Below are 16,862 nucleotides of genomic sequence, written 5' to 3' on the forward strand. Positions count from 1 at the left end.
AAAGAATATATGAAAAATTTTAAAAATACTGTATTTTTTATTGATTCCTTATCTTTTTTAATGGTGTAATTCCTTTTTCTGTTTCTGATTACGCTGTGGAGGAAAACCACCTCTAAGCAAAATTTGCTTCCTCATGTCTTAATTCTTTTGCTATTTGAACTACCATTCTTTCTGCCTTCTCTCATACAGGTACAAATGCAAATTGTTGGAGTTGGGATATTGTAAAACTAATGATAGTAGAATTCATATTTTTCCTAATCTTTAGGCATTTATAATTCATTTCTGCCTATTATGGATTTTTTTAAAAAATAACAACAGCAAAAAAAAAATGACAAAAATCAAAATACAACACTGTGCCTTCAACTCTGCAATGTTTGCCTGACATCTTTTTCCCATCAGTTGCAAGCAGTGCAGTGGAAAATTTGGTATATTGTTACCCTGCTTTCCACTCCGTCCAGTGAAGTCAGCCTGGGTAAGACGATAAGCCAGAAGTTTTACTGCCCAGTGACTCCCTTTGTGCCCATTATGTTCCCAGCCCTTGCTTCTAACCAGAAGTCTGGCCAGAGTCTGGCCAAAGGAATGCAAATGCTTGCTCATTTCACTGAATTTCGTCATCTAATTTCCTGTCTGAAGCATTAATATGAAAGGAACATAAACAGATTTTTTTCCTGGATGGGGAAAATGAGTGAACTTAGCAAACAATTGTGTAAAACCTTTAAAGCACTGGGGCATGAAAAGCCTTCTTTCCAGTGAGATGACTTGGAGAGAAGTAGAGACTCTTAGCTCTTTTTGCACAAAAAGGAAAGATGAGGGTTTTTGTTTGCTTGTTTTTTTAATCAATGTCTTATTTAGGAGATAGAAGAGAGTCATTATTCACGGTAATAAGGAAGGGCAAAACTAGTACAGTTTAGGCATAGGATATAAAATGGAAATAGAGTTACTAAAGGAATGAAGGTTTTGAAGTTAATAAAGAAATGAAGAACTTGAGTTTTTCTTTCTTTTGATAGTTTGTATGTGTAGGCTCCATGAAAATGGATTCTGATTCAAGCCTTGAGTTTTAATTGAGTGGTGCTGGGCAAAGTATTTTCTATCTTAGCCATGACTTGAAGTAAAGTTACACAAGACCCTCACTAAAACGCCCCTTTAAAACTATTATTTGCTACTCACCTGTTCCTCCTCCCCTTTTCCCTTCCTCTTTGTAATCTTAGCTAGCTTTGAACTCACCATCCTCCTGCCTCAGTTTCCCAAGTGCTGAGATGACAGGTCATCCACTAATTCAGCTTTCTGTTGAGTCTCTGTTTGGTTGTAAAGGATCATGGAAACCAGAAGCTTGCATGCTTGAATCTAAGGAAAGAAAAGAACAGCCATTCGAGTTGAGGGTGTATGGGGGAGATGAATGATTTATTTACAGAAAAGTCTGATTGCAAAATTGATTTCATCAATAAAGAGGTTAATAAATGTATCAGATCCTGAAATGAAATGGCTCTTAACTTGCATGCGAGTGTTTTAAAAGCTCTTACTTTTCCATCAATTTAATGAGTTTTCAGGAAAATAATTTATATTAACAACATGCACTATCCCAGATACACTTAGCATGTTAGCTGAGCAATTAAACCAGCACATTGTCCTTTGGACACATTAATGTGAAACTCAATTTACTGGCGTTTTATTTCCCTAATTTAGTTATAGAAATAAGAGGAAATGACTTCCTCCCCCTCAGAAAAAGTGGTGGTCATTAGGGAGTATTTGTGCAGTGTAGCTGTGTTATCCATATGACAGGTAAGGATGGACTGTGTGTGCAGTGTGTGCAGTGTGTGTAGTGTGACTGTGTTATCCACATGACAGGTAAGGATGGGCGGTGTGTGTAGTGTGGCTGTGTTACCCATATGACAGGTAAGGATGGGCAGTGTGTGCAGTGTGGCTGTGTTACGCATATGACAGGTAAAGGTAGGCTGTGTGTGCAGTATGACTGTGTTATCCATATGACAGGTAAGGATGGGCTGTGTGTCCAGTGTGGCAATGCTGGCCAGAGCTCATAGGTAGCAGACAGTCAAGGTCAGTTGCTAATGATGTACAAGTTAGAGATGGACAGAGAAGGGCTTCAGTCATCTCTCTGGTGGGTAGCACATGCACGTGGTCACCATCTTCCTTATTGGATAAGGGGCTATGCGAGGGTCTGTGGGCCTGCCGTTGTTTTAGCCCAGGCTAGCTCAGAGAACTAACCAGTCTCCTATCAGTTGTCTCAGCTTTTGTCCAGTTTCTGCCATGGCTCAGACAAGGAAATTCAATAGCTGTGTGTATGTGTGGTGGTTTGAAAGATAATGGCCCCCATTGGGGTTGACACTATTAGGAGGTGTGGCCTTGTTGGAGGAAGTGTGCCCCACATATGCTCAAGCTACTCCCAGTGTGGTAGACAGTTTACTTCCTGTTGTCTGTGGATCAAGATGTAGAACTCTCAGCTCCTTCTCCAGTGCCGCTGTGCCTCTTACTGTGATGATAATGGACTGAACCCCTGAAATTGTAAGCCAGCTCAAATTAAATGTTTTTCTTTGGAAGAGTTGTTGTGATAATGGTGTTTCTTCACAGCAATAGAAACCCTAACTAAGGCACTTTCCCTCTCTTCCCCCCCATCCTGTAACTCTCAAAAGGCTCTCAGTTTTTCTGAGTTTCTCTTCTTTTTTCTTAATTCTACTTAATAAAGCTTTTCTCTTATTTTCTTATTCTCATTCATTTCTACATATTTTACCTTCACCTGAGTGACAGTAAACTCGGGCCACTGTATTAGTCTGATTTTTTTTTTATAATTTTTATTTTTCCATTCAATTAAAAAATATGGAATGCTTCATGAATTTGCATGTCATACTTGCACAGGGGCCATGCTAATCTTCTCTGTATTGTTCTAATTTTAGTATATGTGTTGCCAAAGCAAACACATTAGTCTGATTTTTCATGGCCATTTAATTTCTAGCATCTTCAGTCCCTGAGTCAGTACAGCTGGACTGAGAGGTCCTGCCATACTTAAAGTTTCTCCCCCAGCACCATTAAAAAGCCTAGGTAGTTAATTGTTGCAGTTCAACTAGACTGTGAACCATAAACCTATTTATAAAGTTCAAAAAGCTATATTTGTTGGTTTGTTTTACACAGGGTCACATTGTGTAGCTCTAGCAGTCTTGGAACTCACTGTGTAGACAAGGCTGGTCTGAACTCACAGAGATCTGCTTGCCTCTGCCTCCAAAGTGCTAGAATTAGAAGCATGCACCACTATGGCCAGCTTAAAAAGCTAGGTTTAAAATACAAAACACCTTTGGATAACAAATAAAATGCTCTGATTGGCTCTCAGGTGTCTCAACACAATGCTGACCTTTAGTAAAGCACTTGCCAAACTCTAACACCACTGAAGGAACTGTCCTGGTAGCACTACTTGCCCTTATAGCTTATCTCTGATTCCTCCACCTTAAGAAATGGGGAGTGCTACTGGCTGTGCTGTGCTGCTAGAAGGGACTAGAGGCTCCTATGCAAACGCAATAAACAGGGAAAGCAGCACCGTGGATATGAGATCAGTTTCTGTAACAATAGCCATTCAAAAGGCTACTAAGGATGGGTATGGTGACAGACGCCTTTAGGCCTAGCACTCAGAAGGCAGAAACAGGCAGATCTCTGTGAGTTTGAGGACACCCTAGACTACAAAGGTTCTAGGTCAACCAAGGACATGGAGACCCTGTCTCTTCAATTAAAAAAAAAGGAGGGGGCTATTGAGGAAAGAATAATTTATAGTAAGAGTTTCTTTACTAATGCCACATTCACCAATAATGGCATTACTTGGGATTGCACATTAATTACATCAAAAGATTTCAAAATGCCTACACAACATTCTCCCCAAGGAGGGAAGGGCTAGCAGCTCCTCTAAAGGAAGCACATAGTAACTGCAGACAACAAAGAGCTGTCAATAGAAAAAAACACCTCCAAACAAACTGGAAACTGCTCCCATGCTAGGTCTAGGGAGTGAGTCACTTCAACCACTGGTACTTGGATGTTTGTAGGCATTTCCCCTTCCTCCTTCCCTCACCTTTATTGTTGCTTTTATGCTATCCTGGTTCGAAGTTAACTGGGTTTGGACCTTGCTTCTATGCCAAAGGCCATCTTTCTCTCTGGGTGGCTAGAGCTGCTTTGTACTTATGTACGGTCCTTCTTCAGCCAGTCTTAAGCAATGTTGTGTCTGTGTTTGCAGAGGACCATGAGCTTAGGGAGGAGGGAAACTGAGGTCAGCTGGATGGCTTCTTTTGTGTGTGTGATGGGTTGGTAATTAGTTCACAGCTGATTTGTCTGAGCACTGAGGAATTTGAGGTCAGTTTTCCAACCCTCTGCATGCCCATTTGTTTCTCTGTTGTTCACTCCCTTTCAGTAAGGACGCCACACCACCCCTCTAACACAGTAATAGGAAATGCAATGTACTTGGCATAGTAGAAGTTTCAGTGTCTGAACAAGACTGTCTGTAGCTTGCTATGAATTGTTTCCTCTTGATTAAAGAAAGATTACCCCAGCAGCTTGTAGCCTAGTCTGAAAGTTGTAAGCTGCAGTTTTTCTCACTTGTAACACCAACATACACACCACCCCTTTCTACCTCAGGTTGATGTGGAGACTATTGGGGAGCAACTCTTAAAAACTTACTGCCTTGAAGAAGGTGTAAGAAGCTAATAGTCTTAGTCAACTGTACTCTGAGGCTTGTATTAAGAAGCCCTTGAGTTCTGGAAGCAGTTCTCTTTGCTGCCTGTTTGCCAGAGCCTGTGTTGCTTACTGTAAGTCCTCTGCTCACATGCTATCTTTTATCCTCCAGACATCCTTTTCTCATGGAACGTCCTTGCTGAGGCCTTGCTGTGTAGGAATTCTTTTTATGTGCACTTGAGTAGGTGGCAAAAGATGCTCTGCTGGTGTGCAGAAACAGGCAGTTCCTGGCATCCCGGTTGGGGAGTCGCCAGTACAGTAGTATCATTGAGGGGTAATAGACTGAGAAGAATGGCAGCTTACTAGGGAGGCCGAAGGGAAGTGTTTCCATGTGTCTTTGTGTAATTTCCTACAGTGCCACTGAGTTAATAGCCCTGTACCTGGGTGTTTGCACTATGTAATGCTTCTACGGCCTTTTTATTGTGTTTTTGTGTGATTAAACAGTTTTCATTTCAATGTGTGTTGTCATTATTGGAAATAAAGTAATTTTGTTTATGAAAAAAAAAGCTAGGTTTATTGATGAGAGTGTCTGCTAGCAAGGGAGAAAGCACGCTCTTTCCTTTGTCTATGTATCCATGCATAGGGTAGATGTGGCTGCAGTCCTGGAATGTCAAATGATTAGTTGAGTGATGGCTATTTATTTGTGTATTTATTTGTTTATTCAAAGTGTATGAGTATTTGCCTGCATACCTGTCTATGTATCACATGTGTGCCTGTTTTCTGAGGAGATTAGAAAAGGGCATTGGAACCCCTTTTTTGGTAGTTGCAGAAGATTATGAGCTGCCATATGGGTGACAAGAATTGAATCCTTGTCTTCTGCAAGAGTAGCTAGGGCTTTTAACTACTCACTGAGTCATTTCTCCAGCTCCAGTATGAGGGCACTTAAGAAGTCAACTATAGTGTTACCTTCTGACCTGGGGACACCGCTCCCCATCAACAGTATCTCCTGGTAATTGGGACCAGGATCTTTTGGCTCCCAGTCTTTTGTTAGAAGGAGGGCAGGTGAGAAACTGAGGGAGCTTAGTTTTTAGTTGGCTTATATTATTTAGGACTACCAAGAAAAGCTTACCTGTTGTCTAGGTTACATTACACGCTCTGAGATTGGGTGATTCAAAGGCTTAATGGTTACTTAATTCAAGATTTAGAGTGCAGATGTAGCACAAAAATTTTGAAAGGCTTTGGATACATTTCTTCACTGGCCAGTTCCTCAAGTGTGAAACACGGGGTTTGAACTACGCCATCAAATGTGTTCTGTAACTCTGTGGTTGTGAGTTCAGAAGGATGAGCCAGCCATCAGTTCTCTTCAGCACCTCAGTCTGACAGCAGCTGGGTGCCATGCAAGATGGAGCGCTGGGAAAGGAAGCATGCTGCCTGCTTTACAAGGGCTTTCTCAGGGCTTGACATTGGTAGGATTTCAGTTTCTCTGATAAGTACCCAGTTGGCTTAACCAGAGGTCTCCATTGCCAAGTCATTTATGTGTGCCTGTGTGGCCTTGCGTGGAACTTCAAGAATTAGTTTGACTTCTAGTTAGCTTCTGTGGTATTGAAGGTGAGAGGCTTTACCAGCTCCACTGAAGTTTTAAGGGAAACAGTGTGGAGTAGTGGAGTCATTGCAGCATATCTGTAAATGGCAAAGACAGAAGAGGTGGCTTCTTGTGTGTTTGCTACAACAAAGCCCTTAGGTGAGAGTATTATGGGATAGTGATAGAAGGAGCCACTTATAAAAATTATGTATATGAGTGTTTGCCCTCATGTATGTCTGTGTACCATGTGTGTGACCAGAAGGTGTAGGGTCCCCTGGAAGAGCAGCCAGTGCTCTTACAGTATAAGAGGCCATACACACCCAAGTGGGCTGGTCTCTTAAAAGGAGCAGAATGTGCTCCCATAGCACTTAACTGCTGAGCCTTCTCTCCTGCCCTGAAGGCGCCCAGTTATGCCATCTAACCTGTTCTTCTTCCCTTTCTGCATCCACAGAGAAACATGGCATTTAGAGAAATTCTGGGCAGCTCTATGGAGCCGTGGGAATAGGTTAGAAAGAAGAAAGGAAAGCAGTGCAGGGCACACATTCCAGAGTGGCATAATTAAAGACGCCCATACTGTGTATCCTACAGTAATGTGGCCGAGGGAAGGAGTTAGCATTTCCCACCAAGACTATAGGGCTGAATAAACGTTCCTGTCACATGGAAAGCTGGCGAGATTGGGTCCATTCGGGGAAGTGATTTCAGGTAGCTGCATGAATCCTAGCACTTCCTGCATTTCCTATGTGTATTCTGAGTCACCTCTACCAATAAAAGGGCAAGCATGCTAAGATGTTCTGAGTAGGCATCCTTTACTGTGAGTTTTGCTTATATTTTGAGTGTTTGCATCACAGCTGAAATGCAGGCAGGAAATGAGAAAGTTCTCACTATAAATCAGTGTTGTGGTTTTATGATGATGAAGGTAACATTATAGTTCATACTTATTTTGCTGTTTGTTAGAGAGTATATTACTGGATCCTTCTAATATGTTTGTGTTTTTTTTTTTTCCTGGGATGTGAAAAATATACTTTATCTACATCTCTCGATGTAAGCATCTCTAAAGAATGGTTGAGTTTTGAATGCCTAAGTATTGATGACCCCCTTACCCATGAGCTGTTGAGGTCTGGAATGATCTTGTTTTACAACTAACCCTTTCTCGGTTCTTTTTCCATGTACACTCACTAAGTGAACTTTCCGCCAGTTTCCGCACAGGGAAGGAGAAAATGTGAGCTAAGTCAGCAAATATTGAGTTGTAGTCTCCATCCTAGAAAAACGATGTCGGCATACGCGGTAGCTTTTCTGCTGATTCATGCCAGGGTACACTGACAGAGGTGAACAGGAGTAGGTGGCAGCACCCAACCCTCAGGTTAAGTTTCTGCGTGTATAAGTGCACACGTGTGTGCAAATGTGTGCGAACGTGAGTGGGCTCTGCCTGATCACATCCATGAGCACCCATAGGTCATTATTCTTTGCATAGAGGCCTGATGATGGCAGGGTCATTCATGTCTGAAGAGCTCCAGGTACACTCTGTTTCACTTTCTCTGCATGATCAAGCAGTTACTTGTGTAGGAGTCTGCCCTGAACTGAGAGCCCGTAGCTTGGCAGGATTGAGGGTGTCTCTGTTGGCAAATTGAGAGTTCATGAAGCTGTCCTGGCACTCTCCCTTGGACTGGTCTGTGGTATTTGCCTTGCAGAGCCCAAGACAGCCGCCATCAGAATTATGCCCTTCCTCCCCCATTGCTCCATGCACCACAGCTTGCTGGGAGGGCACTTTTGGTCCTTGGTGGTCTTGGTGTTTCTCAGCAGCATTTTCCTAGCCATTGAATTTTAGTAAGAAATTGAGGCCCTTTGTTCTGGGTGCTCCCCATTTCTTCTCTGACCTTGACCTTCACTTGCCCTCTTTCCTCCCCCCCCCCCTTCCTCCGAACAGGCTATTAAGTAGCCTTTCCTCAAGGCAGGCCATAAAAACTAAAAATACACCCTCATTTTCTCTCACCTTTCTGTTTTGGAGCGGGCCATAAAGAAACCTCTGCCCTAGCTTATCTAATAGAGGTCATAGGACTCCCATTCCAGAAGAGGTCTTACCCTTACCAGGGGGGAAGGAGTGCTTAGTGGAGAGTCAAGAATCCTAGCAGATGGGCCTCCCTGGGTTTCTCCTCTAGGTCTATTAGACTCCGCCATACTCTTTGGCCCAGTCAGTAATGCTGATGCAACCTCCTTTGTGAAGAACCCTAAGGAAGAGGTTGGCTAGCTTCCAGAGAACAGGACTTGCCGAGGTTCCTCCGGGCGGCTCATCCGTGAAGGGCAGGGAGGCCCTGTACCCCTTCTCACATGCTCTCCTTCTCCATCTTTTCATCTGTGTCTCTGTAACATTCTTCTTTAGAGCCTGCTAAAACATCTCTGTTTTCACAGCTATAGAAAGGAACGGTAAGGACCCTCATGTGTGGCACAGACTTTCCGCTAGGAGTCTAGAAATGATCTGTGTTGTGTATGTAGTAGGAGGATAAGTGGAGTGTGGTTTTTTGGTTTTTGGTTTCAGAGTTGAGAACCGAACCCAGGACCTTGTGCTTACTATGAGCGTTGGGGGAGTTCCCGTATTCTCGAGACAGTGTGGGAGTAGAGTGGAACTTAGACTTAGGCTGTAATCCAGGAGTCCTGCAGGTGGGCTGGCTCTCTGAGAGCAAAGGGTTTGTTGACTAATGATTACTCTCTTCTCAACATCTCAATTTGCTCTTTGAAGAATAGGCCTAGATAGAATTGTAAATGGATACAATAAAAGCTTGCTGTCCTTCAGTGAGAGTCCCTGGGTAACACTGAGGATGGGTTGCATTCTAATGTGCTGGAAACCCGTAGTTACGGGACAATGGGACCAACTTAGCTCATATCCACAACACAACTCCCACATCCCTGCTATGTATATTTTGCAGATACAAGGCAATGCTGTTACGGCAGCAAGTATTGTAAGTCAGTACTCCCGTGTTTATACACAGCTCTGCAAGGAAACCCACAGGAGGACGAAACCAACAATTGTGGTCTGCAAATAAGTACCTATCGCTTCCTTGGTGGCATTTGCCTTATGTGGGCATGGAGAGGACACAGGTGTGTTTTACCACCAGGAAATCAGTATCTTCTCTGGTACCCAACCATCTCTGTGCTTATTGTGGCTTATTTCTTGTCCATATTTTTTGCACACATTTTAAAATTTGAAAGTTGTAAGTAATTATAATGAAAATGAATCAAACACTTTACGTGCTTGTTTGTGTTGAACTTGGCTGTGCTTCCATAGGGTCACTGCACTCTCTCTGAATCGCAGTCTCTTATGATGTATATCCTATAAGTGTGATTTGCTTGTCAAATAGGAATTGCCACTAGAGGCTGATCTGGGTAGTTTGCGTGACTCGGCCCAGAAGCCCAGCGCCATCTGCCAGTGGCTGACTTAACTGTGGATGGCATGTTGCCTCTGTTCCCCGACTGTTGCATCCATTTATCAAGAATTAAGGTGTGATTGTCCTAGAGCAGGGCAATGATTTCAGGATAGACAATTATTTATTTTAATACGAGCACTTAGGGTCATTTTTTAAAAATATGATTTTAGGCGTGAAATCGTAGGGCTAATGGTATGGACCCTGAGAAATATACTAGCTTATACTTCTACCAGTAAGTATGAAAATGGCTACCTTCTCCCATGTTTCAACTCTAAATATTATAATTTAAGTCAAAATAAAACAAAAGCATCACCTCAGGTGCAGTAGTATCCTGCCCATCTCATGTCTGTAATGTCTGTATTTGGGTTCATTTTAATTCTAGCTTTGCTTTTGTACTACTGAAATGAAAATTTTTTATGAAATGATTTTTGGGTTTGAAATTTTCCCATTTCCTTTTTCTTTCTTTCTTTCTTTCTTTCTTTCTTTCTTTCTTCCTTCCTTCCTTCCTTCCTTCCTTCCTTCCTTCCTTCCTTCCTGGTTTTTTTTTTTTTTTTTTTTCTGAGACGGGGTTTTTTCTGTGTAGCCCTGGCTGTCCTGGAACTCACTGTGTAGATCAAGCTGTCCCAGAACTCAGAGATCCACCTACCTTTGCCTCCCAAGTGCTGGGATTAGTGGTGTGTGTCACCATGCCCAGCCTGACATATTCATTGTTTTTTTTTTTTTAACATCCATTTCTAGCCATTCTAAAGTGAAAGAACAAGAAAAAGGAAACGATAAAACAATGATCTGGAGTAGTTTGCAGTATACCTACAGTAATTTTATATATCCATTTGGGTAACTAGTCTTTCCTGGGAACATGAGATCAGAGAATTGAAGGATTGGAATAGAGGGGAAAAAGTTATAAGGCCATGGCCGTAATTACCCAAGATGGTTAATTTTGTTCCGTTCTAGTCTATAATTGACCCAAGGTGGTTAACTTTACCCTTTTCGTAAAACCCTCATGGGAATTTTTGTGATTTGTAGCCACAGTGCTTACTCTTGTGTGGGACTTAACTATTAAGATCAGCGAGGAAAAGAAATATAGACCCCAGACGATTGCTCCACTTGCCTTCAGATGTATGGCATGGCGGCCAAACTGGAAGAGCTGGAATCCAGAAGTTATGTCATTGTGTTCATGGCATCACAAACGTTGAAGAAGATAAGCTTCAGGTCATGGGATATAAAATCTTGCAGTAAAGCAAAGTCATTGCTTAAGAAGGGCCTGTGCAGACAAGCCACACTGCGAGGCCCCAGGCTGAAACCTGTCAGCACATCACGAAGCTGAGACCCGTCCTATGAGTGTCCTGTGGTAGCTGACGGAAAAGCTTCTCTCTTCTCGACCCGGACCATCAGCGTCGCACGGGAAGAGAGTTTTGGTCATCATTTTTTTTTTTTTTTAACCTAAATGGTACTTTTTATTTTTGAAAGGCAATTTGTATATAAATGCCGTTTTCCTTGGCTATCTCAACCACCATCCAGCTCTCATCACCCAATGTTCCATTTCTGTAGAAACTTGTCAGCGATCTGTAAAGGTCGCCTAAGTTTCAGGAAGTTCTTTTAACTTAGAAAAGCAATAACTTTATTGATTTCTTAACCTTGCATGTGTATTTATAATGTACCCTATTTTAAACAAGTAGATCTTTTATCTTGATTGTGGGATCTACTGTACCTTTAAAATCAACTAGTTTCTCATTCTCTCTTATGATTGGCAGAAAAGCCACTTGTGTCTAAACTGAAGTCTTGTCCTTGGGTGTACAGATAGTGTCCTTATTACAAACTTGCTGGTTAAAACTCAGCTCAGAAACAAAAGCTCAAATGCAACAAGTATATTTCTTCCAAAAAGAAGTTTGCTGAGCCGGGCGGTGGTGGTGCATGCCTTTAATCCCAACACTCAGGAGGCAGAGGCAGGCGGATCTCTGTGAGTTCGAGGCCAGCCTGGTCTACAAGAGCTAGTTACAGGACAAGAACCAAAAGCTACGGAGAAACCCTGTCTCGAAAAATCAAAAAAAAAAAAAAAAAAAAAAAGTTTGCAGACTTTGGCTTAGAAGCTTCTGGATGCTCTTTTTGCACCTGAAAGTCTATGAAGAAATAAACTCAGTTGCACACAGTGGCTGAATGAGGGAAGTAGGAGGAGAAGTTTCCATAGCTTCTAAGTTTACTAGCAAATCTTTTGCCGGGGTGGTGTCAATCCTTTTCTCAAATGCTAAGTGCATTCCCGAGTTTAACTCAGTGTTGGTTTCTTTATGATGTCTATCCAGGTCCTCAAGACAGCCACACCTCTTACTGCTAGGTGTGTAGTGCATTTTATTACCTGTGCCGATAGAGTGTCATTGAGTGGTTCTGGATAGCCGTTATAATTATTCATCAGTTTTGTGGGCCCATCTTTTCATGTGTTAATTTATAGTCATTACTATGCCTTATGTAAAGTGAGTGTAGAATCCACGCTCTGTGTCATTGCGCCACCCTTGACTGGCGATTGGAATCACACGGATGGCAAAAGGCTAGAGGCAGGCAGCTGTGTAGGTTCGCATTTCCAACAGTCAGGGCTGGGTACAGAGCACTGGCTCTATGTGCAAGGCCCAGTCATCCCCAGTCGTGAAAAAAGAGAAAGGAGAGGAGAGACAACTAAAAGATTGAGCGCTAGAGCTGTTGATAGAATTGTTTGCTGTGTAGCTCCGTGTGGAGGGTTTGTGGTTGGAGCTTTGTAATGTTCCCTAGGTGGTTTTAGTGTGCGGAAGATGGTGCCTTAGGACTTCCAAATAGTATGTTATAACATTCAGAATAGAAAGTCTGATTTTTTTTTTTGGTTCCTTCCTTCTTCCTTAGATTGGAGGGTTCTGTTATACACTACTGAGCGATGTGAAAATCTTATGGGAGGTGTGCACATGCCATAGCTTGTGTGTGTGGAGTCAGTTCTCTTTGCACACTGGTGGGTGCTCTGGGGCTCAAACTCAGCTTGTAAGGCCTCATGGCAAGCGATTTCCCTCTGAGCCATCTTCCCTACCCTAACTGAGCTCTTGTGGGATCGACAGTGTTAGGTTTTCTTTAGGTTCTTCAATCCATGCTTAATGGATAGAAAAGGTGCTCTCATTTATTTTAGTGCTTGGTTGAAAACATGCTTGAAGCAAAGTTACTAAGCAATGTAAAGCTAACTTTGTATCCATTTGTGCCCATTTGTGATTCTAAGTCTCTTCATTGGGAACAGATGCTCTAAGAGAGAAATTTCTAGTTGATTCTGCCTGTTTTACACCTAGTACCCCTGACTCTGTCTTTAGTGTTCCTTCTCCCACCCCAGCAGCTCTTTATCTGTGGTCCTTCTCCACATATCCCTACATTTTCCCTTCTTTCTACTGTCATCTTCCTTTGTGTCCCCTCCACAGCCTTCGTGGTCTGGTCTTCCTATATCAGACTGCAGACTCAGGTTGCTGATGCTCACTAAGCTCGGTTTTGAAAATCAGAGGTGTTTCTGGTTGACTACCTCCCGTAGCTGATACCTCTGCTTCTCTGCTCCGCTTGGCCCCATGCCCAGGCATTGTTCACACTTCAAATGCTCCAGGAGATGTAGATGCCCCAGTCCCAGCCATTGTCTTGTAGAAGATTGTCTCATGCTGCTTGACAGAACGCTGTCTGCCGCTCTGTGTCTTGTGCCTGGTATGTGCATGGTAGCTTCTTAGGAACCAGGCACACCCTGCCTCCACAGATCTCACCGTCTGGGAGGGAAGATCCACAATTAGCAGGTCAATAAGCACACTTAGGGATGGTGATCTGAGTTAGGGCACTACTTAGTAAGTCAGGGGGAAGACATTGTGGGGTGGGGATCAGAAAGAAGGGAACCTAGGCAGAGAAAACAGCACAAATCCTGAAGCTAAGAGGGTTTGCTCAGTTGGGGAAACAGCCAAGTGTAGCTGGAGGACAGCGAACTAGAGGGCAAGGGAAAGAGGGGAGGAGTGGAGGACGTGGGGGATCGGGACAATGAGGATAGTGTCTTGTCATTATTCGGAGCTTAGCTTTGATTCTGAGTACGATGGGAAGTAATTCTTTGCTCCCCCCCCCCCTTACTACTTTGGTACTTTGCTAACATCCTTCCCTTTTATCCTGTTAACCTGGGACGATACTTAGTATATGTGATCCTTATCTGGTGTTGGACTCATTTGTACTATTTTTGGGGGGCTACTGTTGTGGGACGAGCCGGTCACAGGAGGGGAGGCACTCATAATTGGGTTAGCTGGGCTCAGCAACGGTACAGGCAGGAAGATACTGGTTGGGTGAGGGCGAAGAGGGGTTGAGATACTTGAATCAGCACCCAGGAGGGGGGTGCAATGGAGGGTGGATACCCTTCACAGCGAGGACCTTGTGTTGACGCCTACAGAAGTTCACTTTATTCTTTGGAGAATTAGGAGCTGTATACTAGTGTTTGGAAGATTATTATGCAGTGAACTAGTGTTTGGAACAAGTGATACTAGTGTTTGGAAGATTATTATGCAATGAACTATGTAATGTAGATATTGTTTAACCAAATAATTAAGGGGATTCCATTCATTTTGCTAGTTCCTGTGACTATGACTTAGTTAATCTAAGTTTTAGTTTTCTAGAACTTCGAGGAAGTGCTGCTCTTTTGTCTGTAGCAATGCTGTGGATTAGATGAGCTGTTCCGCACATGCAGAATACTCTGCAGTGTCTGCCATGTGGTAATCACCTCATGCACATGCAGAATACTCTGCAGTGTCTGCCGTGTGGTAATCACCTCATGCACATGCAGAATACTCTGCAGTGTAGGTAATCGCCTCATGTTTGCTGTCTCACTTTTTCTGTGTGTTCTCCACCTCTCATTTTGAATTTTGAATAAGCTGGGTGAAAGAAACACTTGCCCAGTCTGTATGACTCCCTAGTTTTCATCTGTAGTTCTATGGGGCCTCCACACTACCCCTAATGAAAAAGCCAAAACCAACAGGAAAAAAATACAAAACAAAGCAAGAACTTCTCCCCCAAACAACAATAATAAGCTCCCATAAAGGACGAAGTAAGAAATTGATGTGTGTCTGTGTCTCTGTCAATTGGTTATTTATTATTGATTGGCTCAGGGCCCCCATTTGCACATGCTAGGTAAGCACTCTTACTGAGCTATGTCTTTGGCTCTCTCTTTTTTTATTTTGAGATACCATCTCACCAAGTTACCTTTCAATTCACTCTTTAGTCCAGTGAGACAAGCCCTGAGCCTGGATCTTCTTGCTCCAGCCTCCTGAATTAGCTAGGATCATAGAGCTGCTCACCAGGCCTAGCTAGAAATTGACTTTAAGGAGACATAAGAAGTAAATCTAATAAAGGAATTATTAGAATTGATTTAAAGAAAGAATTGATAGAGTTTAGAAGATGATTTCCAGTTGGGTGTGGTGGCCCATACCATAATCCAGCACTTGTTGGGTGGAGGCAGGAGCATCACTCCAGTTATATAGTGAGTTCTAGGCTAGTTGGTCTACATGAGACTCTATCTCAAAACTAACTAATTAACTAACTAACTAACTAACTAGCAAACTAACTAACTAGCTAGCTAGCAAACTAACTAAAAAGCATTGTTGCCTCATTTTAAAGTGAAATAATTTGTGTCTTTTGAAATGCGGTAATTAATTTTAAGTATTAAAAATGGATGTGAGATGGATATTGGGATGTGTGGAAATGCAGTCAGCTAGAGAGCATTCATGCTGTGAATTTGGCTGTGTGGAGACAAGTCATAAGAGAGCTTTCTGTGGTGCTGTGTACCAGTCTGCTCAGGAACAATGACAAAGTAACATAGGCTGAACAGCTTAAGGAACAGAAATAGACTTCTCATCATTCTGGAAGCCAGAACTCAGAGATTAGGATGCTAACTTGTTGGGCTCTGATAAGAGCTGTGTCTTTAGTCCCCCGTGACAGAGAGAGTGCTGGGGCTGTCCTCCTTTGAGTGGCACTGACCTCATTGTGACGTGCAGGCATCTATACCCAGTCTTCAAATACAGCCTCCTGGGGGCGAGGGATTCAGCCTGAGTTTGGGGAGGACATAGTTTAGTTCCTAGACGATTGCTACAGACTGTCTACTTCTTGAGAGTCTCCATGGAGGTAAACGTGTCTACTTTGCCATTGCTGCTCCTTGTTTTTGTTATCCTCTTTACTTCATCTGCCTTGCATTTGGGGCCTCACTTCCAAAGCCAGAGTCTGTCTTCATCCTGTGGGGCTTTTATCTTTGTCTTTGATGTCTCACGCTCTGTTTCTGGAAGCAGCCCAGCTATTATTTGTGGTTTTCTTTATTTTATTTTGTGTTTTGTCTGCTCTATCAGATTTCCATATTCACAATTGCTTGGCCTGCCAGGCATTGGTCTGTGGATTAGCCCGTTCATAGTAGGTCAAGATGCCATGCTTGTCAAAGAGGCATTGCGGTGTGATGCATGTTTTTGTCGTCTGACAGCTTGTTTTCAGATTGCACAGAAGAATTCACGGCTCAGTTTCTGAAAATAAGAAAGGACCATTGACGTGACTTCACAACATAACTTTGTTTTTAGACGCTTTGGTTGTTCTGTTTCTTTTCCTCTCCTCCTTTGTGTTTGAGAGTTCCAAAAAGGACGTTACAGAGGAAGTGGGATCGTGACGTTTTGTTTGTTTTGAAGTTGTCGAGTGTAGATTGTGTTATTCATTTGTGGTGTGTGAATTGCAGGATGTAGTTCTGGGGTCCTCCCTGCATCAGACCCCCACATCAAGGTTATTCTGGGAAGTCCTATCCAAAGCTGACTGTAAAATACAGGGCTGAACTTTGTCAAACAGGAAACAGATATAAATAACTATTCAATCTTAATTCAATCCAAGCAACTTTCTCACACATACTTTAATAATGCATTTAAAAAAGTAATTTCCTTTTTAGAAAGAACACTTTAATGTTTCCAGGTCACTTTTAATAAGAAACCTTAATGTGTGTGTAGTGGCTCTCTCCATCTAACAGTAGGAAAATTATATTTATTGGCATTTGAGTCACAAAATAGATTTCTGAAAAACATTGAAAACATTTCTATGTGAGCTCTTTATCTTGCAGTTTTTCTATGTGCATTATTTCTTTATTCTTTGGCTACTGATTAGGAACCATAGAGCTAGCATGTTTAGCATTTCTCAACTGCTCAGCATTGCACATTCAGCCT

The 16,862-nt window shown here is 42.5% G+C and overlaps 1 protein-coding gene and 1 non-coding gene across 5 annotated transcripts in view; one reads left to right on the forward strand and one right to left on the reverse strand.

Moving 5' to 3' along the window:
- The window catches only part of Arl15 (ADP ribosylation factor like GTPase 15), a 357,153-nt gene that overhangs the window by 38,237 nt on the left and 302,054 nt on the right, over positions 1–16,862 (forward strand). The gene's annotated exons all lie outside the window — the stretch shown is intronic.
- Positions 2,827–2,933, reverse strand: LOC126508005 (U6 spliceosomal RNA). Its single transcript, XR_007593693.1, has one exon. It is a non-coding gene; the product is annotated as a U6 spliceosomal RNA (small nuclear RNA).

Source organism: Alexandromys fortis, unplaced genomic scaffold (genome assembly GCF_014885135.2).
Source record: "Alexandromys fortis isolate MF-2015 unplaced genomic scaffold, M_Fortis_MF-2015_v1.1 scaffold_73, whole genome shotgun sequence".
Lineage (NCBI taxonomy): Eukaryota > Metazoa > Chordata > Mammalia > Rodentia > Cricetidae > Alexandromys > Alexandromys fortis.